Source organism: Lonchura striata, chromosome 3 (assembly GCF_050655825.1).
Source record: "Lonchura striata isolate lonStrDom1 chromosome 3, ASM5065582v1, whole genome shotgun sequence".
NCBI classification, from domain to species: domain Eukaryota; kingdom Metazoa; phylum Chordata; class Aves; order Passeriformes; family Estrildidae; genus Lonchura; species Lonchura striata.
The window spans coordinates 88687821-88714519 of NC_140705.1; the positions used below are offsets into that span (position 1 = coordinate 88687821).

Sequence of the window (26699 nt, forward strand, 5' to 3'; positions counted from 1 at the left end):
TTTTTTTTTCTTTCAAGCACAGTTATTTAAAGAACTCCATACGTGGTACAAAATCCAGAGATGGAATCTGGCAAAAGCAGTGTCTTGCTTGTAAATTACTGATGCTTTGTTACTGTTACTACAGTACATATTAAACTTTAATCTTATTTATTTGTTATTGATTTTTGTTAAGAGTGAAGTTTCTTGATACAGTGTGACAGGCTGCTTGTATCAGCAATTTCAATTAGATCTGTAAATAACTGATTGTATAGACTGTCAACTTCTGTCTTTTCAAACCAACTTTCACATCTGAAGTCCTGAGTGTTCGTCTGCACCAAGTAGCTTTGGCCAGGTTTTCCCAGCCCAACAGTGACATGCAAACATGGAAAGGAGATATGACAAAGAAGGATTGTTTTCCCTATGTTTCTCTGGATTTTCATTGCCATTCTCTTTATACTTATTCAAAGAATTAAAATAAGATAAACCCTAGGCAGACAATTTTTTGTAACATTTCAAAAGAAATGGTGTCTGATAGAGAAGTTGGTCTTTGCAGATAACCTGCATTACTATGGAGAGATGCAACTCTCTTAAAGATCATTAAGAGAGCAAGAATAAAGGTGGTCATATCCCATCTGCAGGTCTTCAGTCATGGATTGGAATTTGTATGTAACTGGGGTCTTAATATAATAATAAAATCAAGTGGTGACATTCATTCTGTGGTAATCATGAGGCAAAACCACTGTGCATTGCACAGTTCCAAAATGGAATCCAGTGACGCATGCTACGGAACTTTCATTATCACAGTTTGCTGTTGTTAGAAGCTGTTATGTTTCTTTCTTTTTCCAGAGAAAATTAGGCTTTATATTTCAACGAAGTATTTGAACACAGTAAGAATAACATCTGTTGCACAGAAATGCAATTTTCAAAGTTATTTGCATTTTCACCAATCAAGCTTGGTTTCAGGGAAAAAATCACACTTAATTGTATGACTAAGTGCATTGGATGCCTACGGGCTTGCATAAAAGCATGAAGGACGATTCTCTGTAGGGTAGCATATGGAGTGAGCTTCCTGAGGTTTGGAGTTGTGGTTTGAAGTGAGTGAGGTGTGACAGAGATGCACTGGGCTTGATTTAGTCTCTTCTCGATCAGAAGCCCTCACGGGAGAGTCATGGCTTGTCAGACCACTAAGGACAGACACTATTTGATTCCTCGTTATGGTGAACCAAGTTGAAAAGCTTCAATTTGTCTTCTGAACTGGATGGGACTGTGTTGGGAATGCGAGGTGGAGTCCCACCTGCTCCTGGCAGGTGTGAAGGGGTGAAGGCCTGCCTTCCTTCTCCTTCTTTGACATGAAGTCATGCAAGTGTGGGAGGAATTGTGTAGTTAAGGTTGGTTAAAGGTAAATCACTGGATTGTGCTCATAAATTCCCAGTATGGGTGCTCAAAACTGTGCAGTGCTTTGGAGGTGCAGACACTGAGGCAATGTATCCAGGTAATCTCAGGAAATCACATTTCCAGTGCTGGTGTTTTTTGGGGATGATTGGTCAGTTGTTTTTTTCTATACTTCCTTTACTCACAAAGTAATTTATCTGCATTTATCTCCATGATTGCATGTCTGAGCCTTTAGTTTTTCTGAGGAACCAGGATCTCCTTGGGCTCCTCACCAGGGAGTATGCCCAGGGCATCCAAGAATTCTTGTCCTGTCTGCTGTCCAATAGGAAATGTGAGATGTCACCTCTTGGGGTTCTCCATGATGAAGCGACAACTTCAAGAAGCATTTCCTAGTTCCCCTTGCAAAGGCCAGCTGGGTTTGTGAGTACACTGGTCTGATTTTTGTTTTAACCATTTTCCATCAAGACTGTGGCTGTGTCCAGGTGCAGAACTAGCCTGGGGTCTGACACTATTTCCTACAAATTAGAATAGTCACATATCCTTGATACCTTTTTGCATTAGAAAACAAATTCACCTGCTAAAAATAATTAGAAGTCCTGAACAGAACCTGGCTGTTGAAATTCAGTCTAAATGTTTTCAGTCAGTACAGTGGCTGTGGTGTGAATGAGAATGTTCTTTTCCAGTTGGCAGGTGATAAGGAATTTTCCAGCATAATATCTTGAAGATGATGAGGGTTCATTACTACATAATGTGACTTAACTTTAGAATAATTTCAAATTCTGTGAAGAATATAAAAGCATTTCTAATTTATCACTCCTTATTTAACTGTAATTAAAAATTGAAAAATCTCACTAGATTTTTTTTTCACCTGTTTGTTTTCTTGAAAAATTATTTTCTCTCTAATATTATATAAATATTACTTTGGATTCAATTAACTATAAGCATTTCAGGTTTGGAGTTTCTTAAAAATCATTAGATATCTTGATTAAGAATAGTTTATTTCTGGCAAAATCTAAATGGGGCTGACAGCCCCATTGGAAGAACAATCTCATTCCAACCCCATGTCATGGGCAGGGACACCTTCCACTAGACCAGGTTGCTCCAAGCCCTGTCCAGCCTGGCCTTGAACACTTCCAGGGATAGAGCCTTTTGGAGTTTGTTGTTGGCCTGGCAAATATTTGTATGGACATCCTGCAGTTCAGTCTAAAAGGAGCCTCTGACATGCTGAGAGGTCACTTGACTGTGATTTTCTTGCACAACTAATTGAATTGAGTAATCAAAAGGTCACTTGGGTGCTGCATCTGGGGAATGTGGTAGGATTTTAGTCTGTAGTTGTTTTCCCAAAGCTGTTTGTACCCTGGTACATCCTCAGGGACCTGTTCCCTGAACTCCCTGGGAATTCCAGGCATGGTTATGTCTGCAGAACTGTTCCCACTGGGCATCTGCGTTGTTTCAGGAACCCCTCTTCTGTGGAGGAAACTGCAGGCTTGATGTTGTGTCAATTTAACACTGCCCTGTCTAAAAACATGGTTACTATTTGTTGGAGTTAAACTTCAGGGTCAATTATTTGTGGTGAACCCAGATTGTTTTGTGGGAGGTCACCCAGCTCTGTTCTGGTGTCAGTCAAAGAGCACTAAAATGATGATAACAATGTTCGGGTAAAGCTTTTCCAGTCAGATCCTCTGTACTGCTTTGTCTCATTACTGAGGGGAGAGGCCTGTAAGAACTACTAATTGTGCATTAACAAAGCCCTCCTAAACCTGAACCAGAAGGGACAGACTGGCTTGGAAAGACAAGCGCCCCCAACTCCCAGCTAATTGCATGCATCAGCTCTTTTGGGTCCCTTTGAAAAGCATCCATGGGTTAGGCTAAGCTGTACAAAATCCAACTTTGGCCCCACTCTGGAGTTTTAGTGAAAGACCACCTCTGCCAGCTTGGAAATGCTGCAAGGAAGTTCAGCAATGCACAGCATTAAGGGTGTTTGTACTCTGCATGAGGCTCCCCGAAATGGATGCACATGTTTAACTTCCTGCACTGTGAGTAATCCCATTGACTTCCACGACTGCTCATTCCTGTAAGACTCAGTTTATATGCAAGTCTTGCCACTCCTGGCGCATCAGACGCCTGCTTTTAGCAGCTCCTTTGAAAGCTAATAGAGCTGGACTTTGAACTTCACAGTTATAATTTCCTGCATTTAGCTTGGGCAACCCCATGGATGCCAAAAGTGATGGCCAGAAACTTACTGGGGTGAAGATAAAATGCTAAGAACAAGGCAAGAAACATGCCTTTTTCCTGGAAAAAAGCAGGTTTTCTTCTTTCCAGTAACTGCTACAAGAGAAAATTGGTCTCAAATCATATCAGACTTGGGTCCAATTCTGCCACATTTTACTAGACTCCTTTTGGCTTTAATCAGAACAAAACTGGAGCAACTGCATAATTTTCATGCTGCTTTACTGATAAATTACTTCCTTATTTTAAAAATTGAATCTTCACTTTAAGGTGCAGTATGTATTACTTTTTCTTTCCTAAATTAATTCTGACTCTGCACTCTTTCCATAAGCAAAATGCCTTAGGAGACTCTGAGATTTGCTTGTGTGAGCACAGCAGCAGGGCCTGAGCTGTGATACACGGGATGCTTCAGATAAAGTGATAAAACTATGCAGAGTCCAGCAATATCTTTGTAAATATTGAAATGAAGTATTTGCTAGTTCAGAGCTGTACCCACTGTGTGGGATATCTCACAACTCTTCTTGAACCTGTGTCTGAGGCTACTTTATGCATTAAACACAACAAGGCAGTCAAAGGTGTGCATTACATTAAGATAACATTCTTTCAGGGTCACTGAAGGCATCTGGCTGTGCCTTGTATCTCCGCCTGCTTCCAAGACATTTATCTCGCAGGAACACGTGTGTGTGTGTTTGTTCTGTTACCTAATCATAAAGTGGCATTTAAAAATGGGTCTCTCCTATTAGCTGATGAGGTCGGCTGGCTGGATGTGTAGCTGCCTGGGGCTGGCAAATACACGGCACCTTTGCAGTGAGGAACTCTGGGCTGCTGTGGGGGAGCAGAAGGCTGTTTGGTGGGTCTGGGATGCAGGATGTGCCACCTGGATCTGCAGGGCCTTCCTGTGGGCAGTGCTTTAAAACCGACACCTTGGCCACAGGGTTGTCAGATGGGCCTGTGACCTGCTGGGCATTGCTCTTGTTCACTCAGGGTATGTTCAGCACCAGCAGCACCAAGATAGCTGCAGAAATGCTCTACTTACTCCCTCTTCCCCTACTTAACTGAGCGCTATTCCCCTGATCAAAGCCTGGCTATTTGGGCTTACTCAGAATGCTAATTTTAGGAGAACCTCGTGTGCTGTTAAAGAGTTATTTTTTAGCTACAACCAACTTCAGTTAATGAATCCAGATTACAAGTGCCTGGAAGAAAAATGCTGCCTCAGGTCCCTCAAATCCACTTCCCAACTCATTTTTAGGGTCACTGAGTGGGACTGGTGAGCACCACATTTCTGTTTTTTTAATCCACTGAAGATATTTAAAATACAGAAAGGCAAAGTATTGGGTCATGGTCTTGAAAAGAGTCACACTCGGTGAAGTCAATGCAGAGAAGGGGCAAGAAGTCTGAGGTGCTCTTTTTCCTCTACTTGGATGGTCCCAGCTGTCCCTGGCTGGGAGACACAGGCACAACAGTGTCACTGATAGTGCCTGGCAGATAATGGTTGTGAATATCTGGATAGCAGGGGAAGGAAACAGAGGCAGATGAGAATGTGTATCTGTCAAGAGAGAAGGAAGGTTTATTTGAGAGAAGGGTCTGAACAGGACACTGATATGTGCTCTGTGTGCACTGCTGCATGCAGAGAGCTGGGGAGGAGAACCTGACTGAGACATGGGGCAAAGATGATGGAAATCTGAGGTTTTTCCTTTTAAAAAGACAAGACTCAAAGTAGCTTTGTAAATTTGTAGTAATCTGTCACGGGAAGGGATGATTTCACTTGAGAATTCTCTGTTTAGCAAAATGGGTTAGTTTTTTGGAAGGCTTTAAAATAGGCTACATTAGAGTTTAGAGCCTTTTAAGATCCTCTCATCCCTGGTTTTGAGATGCATACAGTTTTTATTCCTGAAGCTTTTACATTTTAGCAACACTATCTTTTAATTCATTATACAGCAGTATGGAGCTGTTGAGAGAGACATAGCAGCTTGATTCATTTGAAATCCTAGGACAAATAGGCTTTAAAAAGCAAATGCATTCATTCTGACACTAATTATGTGTCTTTCCCACATGTCGTAGTATCTTGTGTCACAAATTGCTCTCATTTGCTGCTCAGTGCAGAATGTCTGAAAGACGATGAGTGCAAAACAATGTGCTTAAAGCAGGTATAGGACAAGTCTAAAACCTATGAAGAGTCTGGGGACAGGACAAAAAAAACCTTCCCACCAAAGGGATAAATAAAATAAAATAAAATAAAATAAAATAAAATAAAATAAAATAAAATAAAATAAAATAAATCTTTCAATAGGTATTAATTTTTGTTAGATTTTAGTTGCAATTTTGCAGCATGTAAAATATGCTGCCACATGCCCAGCAAAGAGAAAAGGAAGATACTGGTGACTTGGTGAACACCTTTTAGGCATGTGTAGTTTTTTTCAGAGCAAGGGTAGAAGCTACGCTGAGTGCAGACACACTTTTCCATGTGTATGAATGCAGAGGATTTGATGTTTTTAAGTGAATTAGAAAAACGTCATGTTACTGAGCCAGCGCTTGTTGCTGGATAATGGACAAGACTGGTATTGCTCTTGTGTAACTAATCCTGTAATAGTGTCACAGGTTATTTGGTACCAACTGGTGTTTCTGTTCTCCTCAGAAAAGAGCACCCTTCCCAGCTCGGAGATTAGAAGTTGATAAAAACCAACATGAGCAAAAAGAGATCATTAAAACCAAAGATGGTTTGTTTTTAATTTTAGATAAACTGCTTCTGTTTCTTGCGAGAGGCAGAGGTATCCTCATCATATCCAAGAATTTGAAGCAGCAAATGTCTTTTCACCTGTGCTGCAGGATTCAAACCTGGCATGCCTTCCACGTAATGCAGTTTGACAGTTCATTTGAAATAAATGTGCCGATAACCCTTAAAAGTGGTAATAAAATACTCTTTGCTCTACTGTACAGATGATTAATACCACTAAAGTAATTAAATTCCATTAGGCTGGGGTTCACATACCCAAGGAATTGGTGCCAGGATTTAGCAGATCTCTAGTGAGGACAAAAGACTAATGCCTTTTAAAGCAATGTTTCACAAGTAAAATCCCAGGAAAGTCTATATTAACTTAGGACATCTGCTTGTTGTGATTGTTTGAGCTATTGATGCATTGGATCATTAGCAGGGGACTGTGAACTACTGTTTTCCTGTTGACAGGGATCTCTCACCAGGAGCTGTGAGGTTTCTGCAAAGGGAGGAAAAGCAGAGCAGGGCAGCCAAGCTGGGGCTGGTGCCTGGGCTTTGACTTACAGAATTATTACTAACTGTACACTCTCTGATGGTAGGAAACAGCATTTTGCCCCCAGCCATTTTTCCCAAGATCAGAGCCAAAGTAACTCTGTCTCCTGCTGTTTTGTAGCTGTAGATTCTTAAAGAGTGGCATTATTGTAGTCGATGAACAGTTTGCCCCCGTTCAGATGGCTGCAGTAATGACCCACAGGGGAGGCAGTGCTTAGGCGCTGCTGACAATGTGACCAGGTGCTGCAACATAAGCATTTCATTAAATATTGAAGCAATGGTTTTCAGTTACAGTGGCAAAAAGGAAATTTGGGCTATGTCCAAATATGTGGCCATTTTTTTTTTCTTTCAACCTCTTCTAATCACATTATTTTTTTGTGTGACCTTTCTCCTGCTAATTAGCTGCTGCCTTGAGAAGCATTGTGGGTAATATATCCAAGGTAATTCAACATTCCACTTTACACTGTGGTAATCATTCTTAATGTATCAATGATTTATTTACTGCATAGTTTTTTTGTGAACTTAAAATATGAAAACCACAAAGAACACCCTAATCTTTATTTTTACTGTACTTCAAATCTACTCCAAAAATATGTGAATAACTTGGACTTCTGTCAAAAGTGACAAAAAAAAAGATTTGCACTGCAACCTGTTTCATTTCAATATGATGTAACCATGTAGGAAGTGAGTGTTGTCAGCAGGTGCAAGAGAGGTCTAAAGGCTCAATCCTGTCTGAATACTCCTGGGTGTAGTGCCTGGGTGTTGTAAAATTGGTTACTCCACACGACTGTGGTGGATAATATTAGATGATGTACAGTGCCTGCTGCTGTTTCTGCCCATAGATCTGAGTGTGGGATCAAATGCTAAAACCCAAGGACATATTAAATTCTAATCAAATATAACCATCCTTTGAACGTGGCAGCATGTTTTGAAACCAGAAATTATCACAAATAAATTACTAAAATCATCAAGAAATGTGTATGCATTCCTAGGACCTGTATATTAAGCTGTGCTGTACTATATATATGCTATAGCATGTTTGCTAAACAAGCTGGCAGTTTTCATTATGCTACCTCTGTTATTATAATTTATTGTTTATGAAATTATACATAACATTTAATTACTTAGAGCACAATAGTTTAATTTAAAAAATATTTCTATTCTTTGCCGTGCACAAACACATTCAGTACAAATTGTTCCTATAAATATGATCCTGCCCATCAGAGGTTTTTTTTCATAGCTTAAAAATTGTTTACCAAGATGCAGGTGCAAAAACAGACAGAATAATATTTTAGGAACAGAATTATATTGTTCTATTAAGGTCTGTGTTTTACACGTGCACTTTTAGAGACTTGAGTAAACAGGTGCTGTTCAAAGTTACAACTGGTTGTGTTCTAATTCTAATACTTGATATGGTGAGATTTTATTTTCCTCTCTGAAAAAATGTTTAAATTATTTTTAAGGGTCACAGTCCATTTTTTTATCCTTTCCTTTTAAAGGAGCTTTTTTCTTCTGTTCTGTCTTTTAAAGATTTTTGCTTTTTTAAGAAAGGGAAATGACTGCTTAAAAGAAAGAGAAAGGAGAAAGACTGCAATGTAAAGATGTATAGAAAGAAGGGAGATATCTTGAGATTTTTTAAACCATTTGGTCTTTCTTCATTATATTTTGTAAGCTGCTGCTGTGGTGCTCAGTCTGGCTGGAATCACAAGGAGGAAAGGCAGCAACTGGTTAAATCTGCAGGATTATGAAATGCACAAAGCAGCATTTTCTCTATGTTGGAAAGAGCAGATAAACCCGTCGGTGTATGAAAATGTTACCAGAATAACAATATTCTACTGAAGAAATTGCTGTGATTATAAGTCTTTCCCTGTACCCTTTGCAGAACTAGCCTACTTCTGCACTTCCAGGAACTTCACCAGCTGGTGAACTGGCACCAGCCAAAGCTCCAGGTATTTCTGTAAGAATCCCGTTTAACTGCAGGGATTTGGGCATTTCCCAAAACCTGGCATTTGCTGAGGCTCTGCTAAAAGATTCAATGAGCCCACAGGTGAAGTAGCCTGCCAGTGAAATATTTATTATGGGATAAAAAGTGTAGGATTTAGTTCTTGCAACAAACCTTCTATGAAGGCTTTTTATGCCTAAGGTATAATCTAATTTACCTCCTGTTCAAAGAACTACATTCAGATAATTGTTAAATATTATTTTTTATGTACTTACATTTTCATATAATGTGATTTAATATCATATTTCTGCAAATTTTGTATTTGTTTTATTTTGGTGACAGAGTTTAGTTTGAAAACATCATTTGTGCCCCTGTCCAATATGTCAAAATCCATTCTGGTTTCAGCAGTATTAGGGTTTTCCTTGACAATTATAACTTGACAACCACTAAACTCTGATTCATTGTGTCGCAGTCATTCTCTAGCAAAGAGTTCCATGTTTGCTAGTAATTCTCTAGCAAACATTTCCATGACTGAATGATTTAGGACTCTTACCCAAACTTTTAGGGTGCCTGTGATTTATTCCAGCTCTTATCCTTGAAGAAATTTATGGAATGCAAAGATTCAATATTCTTGATTACTGCTCAGTAGCCAGAGAACTTCTTTTCCATCACTCCACTGGGGAGGAAATGTTCTAATGCATGTATGTATATATATATAAATGTTAATATGCACATTTTTAACTGCCCAGGAAATTTAAAAAAAAAAAAAGTTGGCTTATATGCAAACTAGTGTTCTTTTTAGGGCTATTTTTTAGTCAAGATATTAGCAGATCAACAAAGGGATTTATTGTGGTGTGTGAATATTATGGAAATGCTTTTGGCTGTTTTACTGAACCTGTGGCAAATTCCTCATGGAAATAAGTCATCTTATCTACCCTCTAGGTACAGGGCAGGGCTTCTGCTTTACTTCTTACCAATGACTGTTACTCCTGAGCCTTGCTAACCTGAGCATTATTCTTAGATCAAGGGGAAGATTTGAGTCAGTCTTTTCTATTAATCTGTAAAAAATTTACTAGCCATAAATGTGTCTGTCTTAATAGTGGGGCTTTGTTATCTCTTTGTTTTGTGGATCTTAAGTTTTTACAATCCATTACCAAGGTATTTGCACAGTAATGGATCAATCACCACCCTGTCCACCTGCTCAGAATTATCTAGCCTTTTAATATATTATTAATGTCTTTGATTTGCAGAGGGGAAGATTGCAGAAGCTATTTGTAGCTGTCTGTATTGTACACTGAGGAGAAAAAATGAAAACTAAATGGCTTTATGGAGAGACAGTTTCCATGAACAAATATTTTTCATATTGCTGGATTTAGGAAACGTAAAAAAAATTAAATGGAGAACTTAAAAGACCAGAACAATTTGTTAAAAAAAAATAAAGAGGAGAAGAGGCGCAGTGGAGACTAACAGAATTCTTCGTTGCTGAAACCTCCTCTTGGTTTTCCTGCTTCACCTTGCATTGTGTGCCTTTTTAGGCTGTTCTGTGCCTCTCCTGTAATAAAGTTTCCCCACTGATGAGTTATGGATGCAGAGAAACCAAGGGGCTGTTTTTTGTCTCAGGGTGCACGTTTGCCGCTTTGCCATTCTTTTACATTTTCATTCTTCATGCTGATGAGTCAGTCCAGATTTATATTACCATGTTATTATGGATAGTATAGACTGAGTCTCCTTGAAAGTAATGGCATGTGATTGCTTACCCCATTACTTTCAATGGGACTAAGTCTATGTCATCCTTAGGGACTCCATCCCATTGAAAGTAATAGTCTGAGACTGCCCACATTGTTACTGGGCTTAAAATTGGATTGAATTTATACTGATCTGCAGAGGCCTGCCACAAAAAGCCTCATTTTTAACACATAAAGTTGATAAAAGTTTTTTGCCAGTGTTTGGAAAGTTTAATGAAGTATTTGAAATTGGGTTTGTGAAGTTAAAAAGATGGGGTTATGTTGTTCATGGTCCTTAGCATTTGAGCTGAACATAGTCAGAGGAACCCCACTGTAACATATTTAATCTTCTACAGTCCTTTTAATTACTATTCATGTATTTTCATTTTGTAACCCTCCAAAAGGCTCCTATTGTGTTTTAGTGACTTCTATATTATATTCAGTTGGACCTTGTCAGTGCCCTATTACATGTATAAAATACCACCCTAAAAATGTGTATAAATTATGGCGCATTGTTTTAAGGAAAATTGCTCACTGGGACTTCTAATAATAAAAATATATTGTACTTTCTTTGGGTAGAAAGTGTCCTTTCCTGAATCAGCAGCTCTTTATCCTATTGGCATAGAACATATTATTAGGAAAAAATCATCAGTTAATGTGAAAATATTATGGCCCTTTCTCTGATGGCAGCATGTCTGTTAAATTTATTTAGAATAAGAGCTTTCTTTTACCCTTACTAATGTTAGGTGCTAATGTTCCATTGGAAAATAAAAGTGCATTTTTTTATACTTTTACCTAGCCATGAAATGCAAGCAGATAAAATGAAATCCATTCCAGAAAGATTAATGTTACAGTGATAATGCACTGGATGAAATGGAGAGGCGAAACCTCTGTTTTTTCTTAAAGCCTTGTTCAGTTCTAGGAAGAGGAAATGGTGACTGATGAAATGAGGAAATTTGGCAGAGGAATCCAAAAAGTGTTGGTGTATCCTTCCCCCAGCTGTGCCTGTGGTGTCACAGAAATGACACCCGTATATCTCTGTGATGGTGTGTCCACCTGCACTAAATGCAGGCTGTAGAATAAATGCACACTGTGCCCCAATTTAATCTATAATGCAACATACAATATCATATGAGAAATGCACTTTTCTTAGGTAATCACCATGACATAATTTATTTCAGAAGAGATCACAGCGCTATAGCTGTTACAAGTGATTTAGCAATTGAGTCATCAGCAGCATTTTATACATACTCATATTTATTAAAACCCTTCAGAAGCATTAGAACACATTTCAGCCCTATGGAATGAATGGAAAACATGTCTTTAAAGGGGCAGTGTAGACTTTGTTTTATGTTTATTGGAGCCTGCAGTATGGCCAAATGTCACAAGCAGTCACAACTCGCTGTAACTCAAGCAAATAAAACATGCATATAGCTCTCTCCACACAGCATAATATACCTCCTTTCATCATCAGCATTATTGTAATATTCCCACATGTCACTGCAGGTAACGAGCTGAGCACCTATGCATGGACATGGCTAATATGCAGGTGTATATTTTTAATATGTGCTCATATGTTTGTATCCCTCTCTCTAGCGAATGCTTACCCACTATCAAGACTCCTGTCATATTTTTTCCCCTGAGTTACTTCAGGCACATCCAGATTTTTAAAGCAAAGTGGAAGTTGGGTGTCTTGTGTGTGAAGAACTGTTTCCTGCTGTAGATTCTTTTTGTGGCAGGAGCATAACTGGCAGCTTGCTGGTTTAGGAGGAGGGTGCAGTAAAATGCACATTTTTCCAGGAGGATGGTTGCTGTAGCTTCCCTCTGGATGTGAGGGATGGAAGGATTAGGTAATCTTATTTACCAAACGGGATGATATAGCCAAGAAGTGAGCGTGTCCATTTCTTCAGACTCTATCAGCTATTTAAATAAAACATATTCTTTCTCCTTATGGACCTTCCTTACATTATATTTTTATGCACATTGCATTTTAAAGAACTATTTTATATATGTCTGTGTAGTAAAGGCCAGATTCCACCCATCTGGTAAAGAATTCTGTGATTATTTATAAACATTGCCTCAGAGAGGAATCTAAAGGAGGGGATTGAGAGAGGAGATTGTGGCCTTGCAGTCTGGGAGTTGCCAAAGCTCTCAGAGTTCCCTCTCTGGTAGTGATGCATGGAAATAGCAGTAGATGGATGGGGGAGAGGCAGAGTTCCATCAAAGAAAGGGCAAAGTGCCTTAATTTCTAGTGATGATGCCAAGGAACCTGATGGAGGGATTTAGAGAGAGTCTTACCAAGTTCATCATGATGGATAAGAAGCAAGAAGTTGAATGCTTGAGATTTGTGATGGGAGTTTAAGTACCCTGGGATTGCCCAGAGGTGCTGGAAACTATCAGAGTAACCTGAGCCCTGTGGAACTGAAGATATGGCAAATGGGTGCAATGCCTTCAGGTTTGGGATGCTCTCAAAAAATGCCATTTCCCTGAAAGTCCTGACCCCTGCTCAAAAATCCGGTGCATTAATAGCATTTCCCATTGTGTCTCTAAAGTTTGAGGGATGCAAAATCAGTAGCTGCTTTAAAAATATTTAACCAAATACTCCATGTACTAAGACTGAGGACGATGGAAATTTGGGTTTCCATCCAGAGGAAAATGCAGCTGTTTATTTTACAGACTCACACTTCAGTGTATGCATGTGTCTATACTTATGCACAGATGTATCATTTTAGACTCATCAAAAATTTATTTCCCACCCTAAATGCACTATAACTTCTCCTACTCTCATAAACTCTTCTCTTGGGGACCAACGCTTCTTCCCACCAGCAGTCACGCTCTCTCCAACAGCAGTGGTTTCCCAAAATCCATGGGGCCTTGTGGGGCTGGATCTTGGCAAGACACATAGCTTCACATGTAGTCTGTTTTGAAATTATTGTCCCAAGGTGAAGAAAACTTGAAACAAGAAGCTGTGTCTGCAATCAGAGTGTTTAATGTGTAAGCCCATTGCTCTGTCAGGGCCTCAAGGAGAGCCCTGTACTGGGTGATCCTCATTTGTCTATGGTCCCTTTTGGTGATTATGGATCCCAAGAGGAGGACTGGAAGATTGAGAGGGACAATGATATCAGAGGGAGATTAATGCTGAATGCTGTCTCTTAGGGCATGAGGAATTGTCCTTTAGGAGAAATACATGTGACAGTCACAAGTGTCACTGTGCCAGAGCTGCCACCTGTGGGTCTGGGTGTGGGGGCTGCTGTTCCTGGGTTTGTACCCCCAGGTTTGATGGGAGCTCCCTGGATTGCTGGGTACCTCCTTTTGTCTCTGACCTTTGTCCTGGGTGGGGGCTGTGGTGTCCAGACACACTCCAGATTTCCTGCCCTGGCTGTGTTGCAGACACTGTACTTGTAGCATTTGTCTCCTTTGGAGAAGCAGCTGAGAGAGCCAAGTGTGAGGAGGATTAATTAACATTAAAGACTTTCCTGTGTTGCATCCAGTAATAGCATCACATCCTAAAACAATGTTAAAATCACAAGATACAGAAACTGTATTGAAAGCCAATAACCATGCAGAGCTTTTCCTTTGGGGTTTTGAACTTTTAACACTACAGGGACCATCTGGCGCAAGTCAGAAAGGCACAACCACGGTAAAATAATTTCTTGTGGTAATTCATGTGACAAACATGAAATTTGGAGTTGTTTCAACTATGATTTTTCTTGGTTGCTTTTGTAGATGTATATGTTTATATATATTTCAAACCCCTGACAATTTCAAATTAAGACAGGTGTTAACTTTATCTTCTTGCTAGGTGAAAAATCAGACTTATTTCTATACTTGGAGGATGTTTTCAGCTTAACTCTGGAATTGTGAGCAATATCTGAGCTCATTATATTAGAGTTTAGTGCAGTGAGCACCAGCTGGTATGGAGTTAATGGCAGAGCTGGTGGGAAATGACATATAGCACATAATACATTTAACATGGATTTAATAACAAGAACACAAAAAACATTTTTCCTGAATTCTTGTCCATATTAAATTGAGAAATATCATATAGTTATTTTATCACTGTGATATCTAAAGGAGGATCTATTGGTTTTGAGAAGGAACACTGACATGAAAGGCTCTGCCTTAAATAAATGCTTTTCTTATGTGTTACAATACTTTTATAGCACATTTTGAAACAGTTTGAAAGATGCAGTTCTATAATTTTTTAAGGCTTTGTGACTAGTGTGGGGGGAAAAAAATCTTTCCAAGTTGGGAATTTGCTTGCCTCTATTTCCTCTTGGCATGCTAAAATATGATTGGTTAATGCCATAATTTTAATGGACTTGGGAAGTATATTCCAACTTTCATTTACCCTGTGTTGGAGTAATAAGATAGGTCTGAGAAGAAGATTTGCAGAAAAGTCTTCTTCTGAAAGCTACTGGAAGTATATGTCCAGTAGGAGTGAGTTATTTGGGAGGAATAATTATTTTTAGCAATGCTTTAGGTAAATGCTCAACATTTACACTGTAGCTTCAGTGTCTGTACATGCAGAAAGGAAATGGAGATGCTTGAAATGCTCTCTAAGGTAGGAAGATATTTGTAAGGAAACATAATTTTAAAAAACAGAGAACAAATGTTTCATGTTTTTATGATGCCTCGTCTCAGTCAGAGGAGTTGCAATAGTTTATTTATATTTTTCTAGAATGACTACTTAGTCACACAGTTGAGCTATTTTATTTTGTTTCTTCCCCCCACCTTTATTTATTTAATTTTTAAAAATTTCTTCTTTATTGTTACCCATATTCTGAAGGTATTTGAACCTACTGTGAACTGTCTTATATTGCCCTGAAATATTTGTGAAGATTTGCGACTTTTCTAATAAGTTGTGACAGTATGTACCACACCCCTGCCTTTCTGCCAAAAAACCTGAGTTTTCTGTTCTTCACAGGCATCACTGTTGTTGCTTTAATATTTTATTTTTCATGGTAGCATTTGCATTGTTGGGAACCCAAGCATTAAAAAATCATGAGGTAGGGCTGAAAATCACCTGATTTTTTTTTTTTTTTTTTTTTTTAATGAATACATTTGGTGGTTTTGGGCTCTTTGCCTTCTTTATTTTAACCTTCTGAAATATATACTTAAGATATACTTTCTGTTTCTCTGTGTAACCAGGATGGCTAAACATTTTCTTTTTTAAATTTAGTTTTTAAAGGAAAAATAGAATTTCTTGGTAATAAACAGAATCCAACAAGAAAATCTAGCTCCATGTGATAGTCTGCAGAGGGACAGCAACTGGGTGCTGCCCATGTGAAGCTGTTTCTGTAAATCTGTGTAGGGTGAAGAACTGAGCCCCAGCTCAGCCATATCCCAGGGAAAACTGCAGATTTTGGGATGCACACAGCTGACTCCCAAGAGTTTCCACCAATGTGTTTGTTAGGAAAGGTCCTTTTGGGTAAAGACAAATATTATTTACTGCAGTCTGAGCCTGGCCCATCCTGGTAGATTTTAAAAATTAAGGCTAAGATATAGAATTGGAATTTCCTTTAGAGGAGATCTGGGATGCTGCACTGCCACCAGCTTTTCCCCTGAGCAGGCAGGCTGCCACCGTCGGTACAAGCTGGAGCTTTTTCCATATGAAGAAGTTTGCAGTGACATGAAGTCATAGCAGAATTAAAATCTGGTCTTTGCCAGAGATGGAGGGGTTCAGTTTGGCTTCTGCTAAGACAGATTTTTAACCATGTTTTATGAGCTTGGTACATGTTTTCATTTATCATATTGTGCTGAGTACATCCAGTATTAGAGAACTGCAGAACATGATGTGAGATTGCACTTGGGTTAAAACAATGAAAAGCTAATTAGATGAAATAGCTATAATGTATTAATATTTGTGTTATATTAGGTAGGTTATGGAAGTTGGGTTAATGTAAAATGGTTCTTAATAGAATTGCAAGAGCTGTTTGACTCCTGCATGTGCTGTATGGGGAGCTGACAAGGGAAATCCTGGAAATCTGCATTAAAGTGTAATGTTTCCTGCTGAGAGTAATCTGATGAAGCGAGGGAGGGGGAAATAACCAGTACTTCAGTGGTACTCCCTGATACACAGGAATGCCACTCCCTGTCTGGTCTAGTTCACCTGGAAAACCTTTTGTCAGCAGAGGAGAGTAAACAGGCATTTTTTTCTTCTGTCCATATTGCTGAGAATATTGCAGAGGTTTTAAGAGATTTTTGAGAAGTCCAAATTCTGCATCACTGAAAATAGTTGGAATTTGAGTTTTAGCAGTAGTGGGAGCAGGATTAGTTGGACAGTGATAAGGGATCATCTCCTTATATTTACTGATCCAAATGACTCTGAATGGAGTTCACTTGGTGCCTATGAAGTTACACCAGGAATGACTTTGCCCCATTCCAACCAGTTGTGCAAAAGTGATCTCATTCCACCTGTTTGTTGCTGTTCCTGGCATTGTTTTAGGAATGGCAATTGCAGGACTGACTCTTCCATCCTAGACAAACTGGTGAAACAGAGATTTTAAATTCCCCACTCCATCCTATACTAACACCATCTCTTGTCATAATCCATCAAGAAAACTTTAGGGATGTGGAGGAGTGGAGGAGTTGGCATTGATGGGTGCTGGGAACCAATTCGTAATTTAGCAATATATTATATTCCCAATCACAAGTTACCTTGTGGCTTTGAGTTCTTAGACTTGTGATTTGCTGGGTTTTTTTGTGTTTGTTTGGTTTTTTTTCCCCTCTCATTACGAAACCTGAAGGGCTAAATTTTTCCAAATATTTGTAATCCAGCAGTTGTTCTCTTTGTCTTCAGAAAAAATCCTGGAGGTCACTACCAGATTTTCTTTATGCCCTGTGACCATCTTGTTCATGGGAATTTACATTTTAAAAAAATAAATATAAATATTTGCTTTTTCTTGTTTTGACACTGCAATTTTGACCCTTGAAATGGGGCCATTTCTGTAACATAGTGATAGGAGCCTGCCTTGAGAATTTTTCACTTGCTTGTAAGAATGAAGCTTTTGATAGCTCCAGTTAGGCGGACACTGAGGATGTTTATACAGAAATGGATTCATTGCTATTCATGTTTTCAGATTCTTGAACATTTTAAAAATATGTTCTGCAATATTTCTTTGAAGAAATAGCACTCTCAATAAAAATGTTGAAGCTATAAATGGAGATAATCTTGCACCATTCTTGTTTGAAAAGCCCAAAGAAAAGAGCACTGTGTAAATGCAAGTGTGCCTCAGACCTCTGCGCTGCCTCCCAGCTCAGGATCCTTCACCCCTCTGGAACACAGCAGCACTGATTTGGAAGGGTATTTTAATTTTTGGCAGGCTCATCATCACACCCAGTGAAGATAAAGAAGATTTAGATCTGAACTATTATATTCTAAGCAGGCTACCAGGATGTCTTTGTGAATCGGGGGCATTTGGAATTGTCTCCCTGCCAAGACATATTCCAAGTATGCATTACACTTCACTGAGATTGGTAAAAAGGAAACATTTATATTCTACTCCAGAAAATATTTCACCTCAAAATTATTTTTTGCATATTATTTGTATTAAAAAAGGATGAAAGTTTGTGGTTTGTTTGCTTGTTTGTTTTTTGTTTATGGTTTTGGTTTTGTGGGTATTTTTTTTGTTTGGTTTTTTTTTGTTTGTTTTTTTTTTTTTGCAAAGCCATGCTTCTGATTTGGCTGGTAATATCATAAATAATAGTATTTGAAAATGTTTATCTGAATAGGCTATAAAAATAATTTTTCCACCCAGTTCTTAAAAAGATGATTAAAATACTACAAATCAAACTGCCCTGAATAAAAATTTTCTTAAAGGTAGTACACAGCTTGCATTTAAAAACAAAAGCCACTGATTTAGTTAAAAATACATGCATGAGAATGCACATTACTTTAAACTTTGGAACACTAAATTATTGTAGACTTGCACACATAGAGTGTATGGATTTTTGGGGGACAGCAGATTCTTGAATAGCTATATTTCTAAAATTATTCTCTCAAATAATTTAAAAACAATTAGAAAACTAATCAGAAGTGTGTGCATATGTTTGAATGAGCAGGCATGAGTGTAAACATCACATTTGTAAGCAAAAATATCTGTAAGGTGCATATATCTGCAGGCTGAAATGTTACCATAAATATTCAGATTATAATCTGCAATGTACAGAGTAGCCATGCATTATGCAAATCTATGTGTGTATTCTGTAGCAGATAGATATAGGATAGTTTCACTAAGAAACAGAAAGCATATGGCATCTCTGTGCTTAATATTGTCAGGCTTGGGAGTTAATTTAGGACATTTGATGGGAAGGCTTTTTTTTTTTTTGCCTATAGCCTGTCACATTTCGGATGATGCACAACCACCTCGGCAGAAAAATATATTGAAATGTTTGGGATGTCTTTGTCAGTGGGAGTTTTGTCAACTAATAAAGATGGTGCGTTTTGGCCCGAGCTCTGTTCAAAATAAATTATATTTTTTGTCTAATGTAAAATTAAAATGAATAAACATCATAAAGCTGAAACCTATCCTAGTGGCTGTTTGAAAATTCCAGAGATGTGGCACTAGGGAGCGACCATCATTCCAGTGCAAAATGTGCCGAGCTATTTTCAAAGGAAAATGAAGAGCAGAAATAGAAGACTGAAATAACAATAGGCTGATTGCTTTCATTTTTTGGTGTGTAGTTTAACATTGCATTAAAGAGAACAACTGAGTTCCTACATTTTTCCTATTTTCTTGTCATGGATATATTAGCATTACATGATGCATACTAATTATAAAGTTGGCTGTAACAAGAGTTCCTCTTGTGAATCCATTTAAGGACTGATTGTTTACTATCTTTTTCTGTAAGTATAAAATTTTAATTATGCCACTGACAGGAACTGTGCGTGATACAGTGCTCTACATTTATCACTGGGAGAGGGCCAGTTGCAGAGCTGTTTGACTTTGGAGAAATCCTGATGCGCTTGCAATGTTGAGCAGCAGGTGCCACATTATTATGTACAGAAAAGCAATTAGGAAGCATATTGGATGAATGAGGAGTGCATTAATATTAGCAAGTACATTTGTCAGTGGTTTTGATGCGAGTCTTTTTCTTTTCTTTATGCAACATTAAGATTGTGGCTCTCATAAATTCTCCCCTTAAATTGCCATCTGTTCCCTTGTCATGCAGTAGTGAGGTAGAGAAAAGTTTTCTTGACAAAATGAAAAGAATTTCTTTTATTTAAAGTAGGAGCAAAGGAGCCTACACAAAGTGGGAGAATTGTAGGTTATGCAATTGAGCTTTGTATGTGTTAAGTAATTACTGCTGAATGTAACATTAACTATTGAACACTTACGATCTTTTTTTTCCCCCTCCCCCTGCTAGATTTCAGTTTTTCAATGATTTTGTGTATTTTTAAAATATGGTGTGAGACAGATTTAAATAAATTGTACAAAAAGGCTGGCAGCCCAGCCTCGGTGTCTTCACTGCAGGGTTTTGGTGGGGATCAGGAGCAGGCTTTTGAGCACTGGCCCTACATCCTGTGCTTTGGCCACATTCTGTTGGCCCCACATCCTAGGCTTTGGCTCCCAGTGCAGAGCAGTTGGAACTGGCTACAAAGCACATGGAACTGAGCACAGAGGTACAACTCTGTGTGTGTGTTTGTGTGTGTGTGTGTGTGTGTGTGTGTGTGTGTCTGTGCATGCACCACTCACAGGTGCTGGGTCTTGAGACCAGACAGGGATCACATAAGTGCCCTAAAATATGTTTGGTCCTGGGCATTGGCTGTTGCGCCCCAGGGAGATGGGGAGGGCTGTAACACCTGAGAGTGCACATGTAGCTGCAATGTCCCAGCCTTGACCACCTTATATAAAGCTCTTCCCCTAACTCCATGGCCATTTTATCTCAGAATATGAGAATGATCCAGCACTGTCATCTTCAAACCCAGGGACACAAAGCTTGTTGGAGATGTGTTCCACCTGGGAGCCAGTGATGTCCAGGCAAACTGCTCCAGGTCTTCAGTTGTTGGAGTCTGTATCAAACAGTGTTTGTTTAAGAATAGGCTTTATTTTAAGGCAATTTCAGAACCTCTGCCTATTGTTCTGGCAAGGAAATTTGTCTTCAGGGAGGACTGGCATGTGGCTCTGTGAGAAAGAGGCTGTCTTAACAGAAAAGTTGGAAAACATAAAAAAAAAAAAAAAGCAGAAAGCAATTGTTAAAAATGTTGGCATAAAATGTGGTTTTATGGAGTAATGTGGGAAAGATATATATATGTGTCCCTTTTTTTCTTGCAAATATGGAAAGAGAGAATACCACTCTTGTATGTATATTGTGTTTCTTTTGCTCTTTGCTGTAAATATTTTCATTCTGATCATTGCAGATTAGTGAAGAACTGGAATCACTCATGGCCCAGACAGGACACAACAGTACAAAGCCTTCTCTGCTGACAGCTGCATTCTTATGTTTTGTAGATCAGTCTTCTGTGTGTTTGCATTGATGGGGAAGGAGTTGGTTCAGCTTGTTTGGGCTCCCTCCTCCGTTTCCATGTCAGCCAGCATTCATGGGGAATAAATTATATGTTCATTAAAAAGTGCAGTACTGGTTCTGGCAGGCAGCTTAAGTAAACCAGTCCTACTTCTGAGCCACAGCAGTAGTGGAACTTTTAACATATTTTCCTTCTTCTTTGCTCATCTCCCTGTTGAGTAAACTCTTCAAAGCCCAAGACAATCTGTCTTAGAAATGCTGTGAAGTGAAGAACGAGCAGCGGGAGCTACAAGTGGTGGCAGCAGCAGTTCTGAGGATACTTTATAGAGTTGGATCATGGCTGATTACAGGATTAGCTCCATTGGCAAGCTCTCTGAATCTAAAGTAGGGGTTTTCTGTGGGACTAAGCCCTCATTTCTGTTTGGCTATTTATGAAAAAAACACAGTTTGTTCTTCTGCTGTGGCAAACCTGTTTGATTTCTGTTCCCCTTGTCTTTGTGTCAGCCATTCTCCAAGAAATCCTTGTCCAGGGATGCTAGACTGGCCCTGTTCTGTTCTTTCTGAAATGGGAGGTTGCATGTGTTTCTGCCCGTTTTTTTTTCAGATTTTTTGTTATTTTCTCTTTGGTCACAGTCTTCCTCACAGGTTGTTTTTCTAACATGTCCTCAATCACTACCTAATCTTCACATACCATAAGGCTCTTCACTTCCCTTCTGTTCCATTATTTTTTTCCCCAACAGCATCTTTCTCTCACGCTCTGGTGCATTGTTCATCTTCTGTCAATACATAATAGCAGTTCTTACTCTTTCTGTGTGCATTCCTGTTACTATTTAATATCATGGCTAGGATCTGATTTTTACCATGTTGTGCAGTTGCTTTTCCCCTCCCATTCCTCAGAACATGCAGTGGCTTCCTGATCTTCGTGTGCTGCTGGATTAAACCTCTCACGCTTGTTTGTGCATCTTACTTGTACCCAGCTCACTGCAACCCCTTCAATTCAGATAGAACTCATCATACATGAACAGATTGCATCTGCTCAAAAAAGAGCCCCAATCCACACAGTATTCATTTAACCAGCAGTGATAGGAGTGAATTCATTTGAGATTCATATGGATGTCATAGACTGTGAGTTACAGTATAAGCATCAGTTAATGGACACTCGCTGGGAAGTGTTTCCTATCAAATAATACATCACTGAGCTACATGAAGTGGTTTATGTATTTTTTTTTCCCTTCTATGATTTCATCATGGCTAAGGAAGGTATGATTGCTTGGCTGTATATTTCTTTAGCAAGCAGCATTGCTTAATGTTTTATTGATGTATTTTTAAATAATTTATCTTTAAACCTTTGTTTAATGGATGTATTTTTATTCAGAATTTGATACCAGAGAAGGTAGGTCTGACAGTTCATGTTTGCACTCTGACAATATTTCTCTTGTGAACTTTTTTTAGCTCTCTTAGATAAATAGTAATTTTACATTTTTTATCTCTATTTTTAATTACCCAGTTAGTAATTTTTAAGTGGCTTGTACTGATATTTAACAAATATATTAGCCAATGTGAACAACAGTTTGTTTCGCTTCAGCTCTATTTCAATTTCTACAAAAAGTATTAAATATAAAAATAAACAATCATTGCTGAGGGTAGCATAATTAAGATCCAAGACACCTCCTAGAGAAGGTATTAATGCTAATACTGAAGTATTCCATAGATGGGATTTCCACAGGCAGCCCTTGGTTCTGAAAGACAATCCTTATTGAATTGGGCCAGCTTGGTTAATACTCAAAATGTGTAGATTAAAATATGTTCCAAGTTTTTTTGGGTGCTGCTAACTTTGCCTGGATCATATGTGGAAATATCTGTTTCTTCTCCCACTGGATGAGGTCCCACTTGCTTTCCAAAGCACCTTCCTTAGCTCTGCGTAGCTTTTTCCCATGGCTGGTGCAGCAATGGGGCAGGGGTTGGGGGAACTGTAGGAACCCAGTGGGATGCCGTGGGGCTCCCCCATTCCTCACAAGCTGAGCAGAGGCCCAGGTGGGGCAGGAAGGCAGGAATGTCTGTGGTCTGTGCATACTGGAATTAAAATAAGCACAGTGAAAGCTGTATTGAGAAAATGAGGAAATGCAAATCAACAAGATGAGAGAAAAATATGCTGAGAATCTTCTGAGAATCTTCTAGAGGAAAACTCTTCCTTAGTGATATTGATCTGAATTCTCAGAATGTGTTTTCTACCTTGAAAAATATATTGAGAATAAAAATATATGTCCTGGGTTTTTTTTTTAAACTTGTGATGTTTGTGTGCTTTAGCAGTGTTTCTGCTGGGTTTCTCTGTATTTGGCCCTCAGAACATTCAGGGCAGTAATTAAAACACAAGAAAGATGTGTAATGTTTGAGCTGATGTTTCAGGTATAGCTTGCTGCAAATATATGAATATACACATTATCCTCTTTGAATTAAAAAAAAAAAAAAGAAACAAATGGAAAATGTGCTGTCCAGCCTGTGTTTTTGCCATGTTTTATTCACGATAAAAGTAGTGTAGACATTCACCACATCAGCTATTGTACAACTTGGCGATGTTTGAACTGAAGCCCCACCATCTTAAGACAACACTTTGATGTGGGTGTTTCTTTAAGTCTTAAAGGCTCGCAGTGCACCATCAAAGCTACACCTGAACTTTAGGGTATTTACCTTGCTTAATGAGGAATGTTTTCCACGTTTTTTTCCCCGTGACATTTTTGTGCCTCACAATGTTTCTGTGTCGTCTTTTTCTATTTAAAATTTAAAGAGCTACATTTGGGAGAGGAACAATGTAGGTAAAAGAGACCCCTGGAGTGTGTCTGATGTGATAGTTCTCTTCTGTGGCACCATTTTTCCTCCTGCTGTGGGAGAGCTAAATGATAGTGCCTTATACCTTACTGAATAAAGGCGAACACAGTTTCCAGCTGTGAACATGTGATCAGGTTTTATGTTTGATTTTTGCACACAAGTGTACTCCTGCAAGCATACCCACACACTCCTATGCAAACACTCCGGATGGGAATGATTGTTGACTCAGTCATTAATCTCCCCTCAATTAATCACATTAAGTATTAAGGTGCCTTTCTGTGCAGAGAGGGATACGAGCCTTTGCTGTTTTACCTTTGTGCAGAATTGCTACACAACCAATTTACTTTCTGGCTAAAGATGTTGAAAGATGTGTTGAGATATGTTGTTATATGAAAGCACAGCAGAACGCTATTGTCTGATCTTGAAACCCTCTGAGGATTACTCAGTAATCCTATTGATATTGTTGGGAATAAAGGTTGCAAGACCTAGCTCCTAATTGTTACATATGTACCAAGAGTAACACAAGGTTTATTCTGATCTTTCATGAGTGTTTTATTTTTTATGCTGTTTATCTTTTCAATGCTGCTCATAAACCATAACAGTATTTATTCTCTGGACAGAGCAGGGCTTGTATTTCAGTGCTGTTATGGTGACTATGACCACATTACTTACTTAAGCAAAAGATTAAACAAATTAAAATTGTGTCTTTTATTTTTCCTCCCAAAATGAGATCCATTGTTGTGAAAGCTGAAGACCTGCACTTGCATTCTTCAAGAGTGTGGCATGTCATGTTGTTTGTTAAACACCCAGGACTCATAATATCCATCTCTCTGGCTCACTGAGCAGCAGGAAAAAAAATGGGTCCTGAAGGAATACATTCAGAGACAAAGAGGAAAAGTTATTTTATTTTTAGTGATCAGATGGCATAATTGTTGGTTGGCATTAAGTGGCTCTGAATATGAGGGGAGGGAGGATTAATTTCTGAGTAAATGAGCAACATCTGAAATCACCAGAGGGGCCTGCTCCTTTTAGCACCAGCAATGGCACAGATGTGCCATTGCTTTTTTTTTAAATTTTATTTTATAATTTTTACTTTAAGAAAAGAAAAGCCAGTGGCTGTCATGAAAGACTTGTTCTCCTCAGAGTGAGCAGCATGCTCCCCGCAGGCTCACTGGATCTCTGAGTGCCACTACTTGTACCTTCAAGGCGCTTTGCTGGGCTTTGTATTATGCACTTGCAGACAGACACCCCTGAGTTCAAGTGGTGCTGGGAACGTGACAGATCCCTGGAAGCACAGACAAGATCACTGCAGGAAAGGACAAACGAGGCCTGTGATTCAGAAATTCACCTTGGTTTTGTGCTGCTGCCCATCAGCATTGCTTAAGTGTGATTTTTGATGTTTTTGTGTCATTTTCCTTTGTTACGTGATGAGGATGGATGGGTTTGAACTTTGCAGCAATTAGAGATGGCTGGAGGGGTTGTGTTTTCAAATGTTTGCTTTTGTGAGAAAATCCAGATTTGGGATGCTCATGATGGAAGCTTGCTTTGTGAGCAATGATCAGCAGATCCATAAAGGTAGCAGCAGCAAGGATGTAAAATAGCAGCGACCTGGAGACACCCATCACAGATGAGGTTGCAGTGCTGCAGCAATGTCCAGGTGGATCCTTCCATCTTTCCATCTGCCTCAGGTGTGTGCAGCACCAAAATCTGGAGTCAGGCAGAAAACCAGAATGTAGCCTGAGCCCTGTCAGTCACTGACCAGCAATGTCCATCCTCCACTAATTAAAAAGATTAACTATTCCTTCTGATGCTGCAGCAGGAATGCATCACACAATTCAGGCACAAGAGGAAATAAGAGAATAAAAGCAACAAGAGGCTCTGATGGGAGCGGAACGAGGGCTCTGGGCAGCAGGTGCAGTTGGCAAGAAGGTGAGAAGAAAATGCTGGGGCTTTGGCAGCTGCTCTTCAGTGTCTGCACAATGTGTAGCCAGGGTAGAGCTGGTGACAATTCCTGGAATAGGGAGTGCTGAATGGTGCTCCCAGTCACCAGTGCCTTCCCCTTGGATCCTCATTCACACCTGTGCAAATAAGAACACAGCAGGGGCAGTACTGAAATAGAACAGGTGTTTTACCTAACTGATCACATTTTTCTGTGCACAGTGCTATGTCATGGCCTGACAGTCAGGTAAAAGAAAGAGATAGACTGATTGAGGATACACAGGGAAAGAGGCTTTCTATTTTTCCTGTTTTCCCCCTATTTTCCTTCCCCTTCCATAGCCATTTGTGTGTGTACTTGTATCTTTATTGGTTATTGAGACTATCTTCATTCTTTTAGCCTGAGCTCAGACATTTGGGAGGTTTTGGAAGGCTTCCAGCAGGAAAAATTAGAACTTCTGGATCTGGATCCAGTCCCTGTTAACATCAACATCAAGACTCTTCTTTGCTTTATAGGAACTGAATCACACTCTTGACCTGTGTGTAGCTGTCAGCACTATCTGTGTCTGACAGATGCAGCCTTTTTAGCAGCAGCAGAAGGATGATTTTTACTAAGCCTGCTCTGAAGGAAGCAGAAATAATGGAGCCTGAGCAGACAGGGACAATGTTTGTATTCTTAGAAATAGACTGGAGGGTAGTGGAGGAAACCAGACAGATGTTGCAGGAGGTAGCACCAATGGCTTCAGAGTCAGAACTAAGTGTTCTTTAGGATATAAGAGTTGGATGTAATTTTGTTATTTTCTCCTGTGTTTTTATGAGAGATTTCATTTCAGATTCCCAGGAAGCAAGAAAGCAGCATTGCTTTCTTTGAACATTCATATAATCATTTAGCTTGGAAAAGACCCTTTAAGACTGAGTCTGACTGTTAACCCAGCACTGC

The 26699-nt window shown here is 39.1% G+C and overlaps 1 protein-coding gene across 36 annotated transcripts in view; it reads left to right on the forward strand.

Moving 5' to 3' along the window:
• Positions 1-26699, forward strand: part of LOC110469084 (uncharacterized) — a 455123-nt gene that overhangs the window by 29402 nt on the left and 399022 nt on the right. For 4 of the 36 annotated variants that reach the window (XR_014953913.1, XR_014953927.1, XR_014953915.1 and 1 more), the window contains exon 1: positions 1-26699. This exon is cut by the window's right edge and continues 17078 nt beyond it. The exons of the other annotated variants lie outside the window; for them this stretch is intronic. The gene's annotated coding sequence lies outside the window, so the exon portion shown is untranslated. 36 annotated transcript variants of the gene reach the window in all.